This window comes from Scyliorhinus canicula, unplaced genomic scaffold (genome assembly GCF_902713615.1).
Source record: "Scyliorhinus canicula unplaced genomic scaffold, sScyCan1.1, whole genome shotgun sequence".
Lineage (NCBI taxonomy): Eukaryota > Metazoa > Chordata > Chondrichthyes > Carcharhiniformes > Scyliorhinidae > Scyliorhinus > Scyliorhinus canicula.
In genome coordinates, this window is record NW_024055909.1 from 476,918 (window position 1) to 480,085 (window position 3,168).

A 3,168-nucleotide genomic window follows, 5' to 3' on the forward strand; every position below is an offset into this window, starting at 1 on the left:
TATGCAGTGTGTTGAAACTTTCTAATATCTCTGACACAAGTTAGTTCCTTTTGAAGTACTCTCGCTCTCCCCTGTCTCTTCCATCCTCACCTCCAACAAGAAGTGTGTGGAGCTTCTTTGTGAATGAGATTGAGTCAATCCAATCAGCTGCCTCTGCTGCTTCCCTCCCTTCCACGAGCCCACCAGACCAAACTGTCTCTAAATTTCATCCTTTCCTGAGCACTGAACCCACATCTTTCTCTAGTTTCTCTCCCATCTCCCCTCATGCCTTCTCAGAGCTCATCTTGTCCATGAGACCCAGCTCCTGCTCCATCCACCCGATTCCCACTGAGCTACTGATCAGCCAACTACCCTGTGTCCATGGATATTGTCAACATTTCTGTCCCTTCAGGTACTGTCCCTCTGTCCTTCAAATCTGCCATCATCACCACTTCCTCAATAAAACAAACCACTGACCCTGCCATCCTTACAAATTACTGCCCCATCTTCAACCTCCCTCTCCTCTCCAAACTCTTTGAACTTGTCACCTCCCAAATCCTTGCCCATCTTTCCCAGAACTCCCATGTTTGAATCCTTTCAATCAGGTCCTTACCCTGTCACACTAGCGAAATACAAGAGACAAACAGTGGTTAGCACTGTGAACCAACATTGCTGACGTCAGGGAAATACCACCAGACAGACCCATCGGAGGAGACTGTGAGAGAGAAAATCCTACAGAATCATAGAATTTACAGTGCAGAAGGAGGACATTCGGCATTGGAGCCTGCACCGGCCGTTGGAAAGAGCACGTTACTTAAGCCCATGCCTCCACCCTATCCCCGTAACCCAGTAACTCCACTTAAACATTTTTGGTAACACATTGGTTAGCACCATTGCTTCACAGCTCCAGGGTCCCAGGTTCGATTCCCAGCTTGGGTCATTGTTTGTGTCGGGTCTGCACATTCTCCCTGTGACTGCATGGGTTTCCTTCGGGTGCTCCGGTTTCCTCCCACAAATCCGGAAAGACGTGCTGTTAGGTAATTTGGAAATTCTGAATTCTCCCACTGTGTATCCGAACAGGTGCCGGTATGTGGCGACTCGGGGCTTTTCACAGTAACTTCATTGCAGTGTTAATATAAGCCTTCTTGTGACAATAAAGATTATATTATAAAGGGGCAATTTAGCGTGGTCAATCCACCTAACCTGCACATCTTTGGACAGTGGGAGAAAACTGGAGCACCTGATGGGAACCCTCACAGCCACCCAAGGCTGGAATAGCTGAAACAGCAACACACTGCTCCTGGCAGTTGATGGTGCAGTGGTTTGATAAATATAACTAGTGGATTAAAAAGGTGTGTCACATGGAGTAAAAACAGAAAATGCGAGATTAATTCAACAGCACTGGGAGAATGTGCAAACTCAAATAGCTGCAGTGATATCAGAGTGTGGGTGGAGCTGGGCTGTCTGTCTTCCTGCAGCTATTTGATAAACACCCATTTCTTAAAGGTACTCTCACATGACAATTCTGAATTCTCCCTCTGTGTACCTGAACAGGCTCCGGAATGTGCTGACTGGGGGCTTTTCACAGTAACTTCATTGCAGTGTTAATGTAAGACTACTTGTGACAATAAAGATTAGGATTATTTAAAAAAATGTTCCGGCAAATTTCCATCCCGCCCGCAACAAATGGGATGAAGCCAAATCTTTAAAAGTCAAAGTCTTTCTTTCAATTTGTTGCCGTGCTGTCAGGGGAAAGGGTTAACTTCTCTGCTTGTTTACAAAAGGGGCTGTTTAGCTCACTGGGCTAAATCGCTGGCTTTGAAAGCAGACCAAGGCAAGCCAGCAACACGGATCGATTCCCGTAACAGCCTCCCCGAACAGGCGCCGGATTGTGGCGACTAGGGGCTTTTCACAGTAACTTCATTTGAAGCCTACTCGTGACAATAAGCGATTTTCATTTCATTTTTCAAAGGGAAGAGGAAACATTCACAAAGCTTCCCACAGCTTGTGAGCTCCGAAACATAACTTCAAGGCTGAAGTTTATCTTCAGAGATTGAAACATTTTGGTGCCTTTTCCAATTGTCCCAGTAAATTGTGATTCACACTGAAAGGTTTACTTTCACTCAATAATTTGAACATTTCACTTTCTCAGCACTAACACTTTAGATCAAATCCCAATTGTTCTCTTCCCTTGTAGCTGGTGTGTGGAGAAGATCATGTTCACTGTAGATCTGTCAGCACAGAAACCGCACTGTGCTTCTGGATAAACTCAGTCTGCAAGTAGATGAATCTTTTAAACATCACCCAAGTGAAGGTCTTCCCCTGACTCTAAGGAGTGAGATGTCCCTGTAGTTGATGCTGTCTCCTCTGTCACTGCTGTTTTTATTGCATCACACATGTTCCGTGGACCAGTCTCACAGCCCAAAAGGGGAGGGCAGGAAGGTGGGACAGTCGATGGGACTTTCTGTGTGTGAGCAGTTCAGCTGGAATTCCATCCTGGCCAGGCACCTTTCTGCTTGCTCAGCAATCAATGGCCTTTTCCAGCTCAAATGATAAGGGTCCCTTGTCCAACTCAACCATGACAGGAAGCTGCAGGAGAGTCAAACAGAGACTGGGAGATGCCCGTCTCACAGGGGTACAGCTCACTGTTGTGTTCAACCCAGCTCCTCCTGACTCTCTCACCATGACTGACACTGAGCATGCTCAGAGCACACACCCACACTGCACCTGCGCACTGGCCTCGCACACTCACTGATAGGGGACTTTCTGCAGCACGGGGGATTCTGGGTAACACAGCTGCCATAGAGCAATTAGTAAACAGGGAGATTCTATTTCCCAGTCAGCAAAACAGAAGATCCACAGTAAGGCAAGATGCTGGGCATGAAGCACAATGAGAGGTTTGGATACTTTATTTAATACAGAAACACATTATTCTGATAAGATATCACTGAGACATGGGCAGCAAGCAGGCTGATCTACAGTATGTACAGTATTTACAACATCTGGGGCACGGTAAATCATCTCATCAAACCAGTGATAGGTTTGTTTACTGTTCATAATTGTGACTGGGTCACACTCACGATTCATGCAAAATGCAACTCCCCAGGTTCACTGCCCCACTCCCTCCAGACCTGTTTTCACTCCAAGGGTCTTGACATCTGCCTTAGTCTTTATCCAGCCATGTATGTT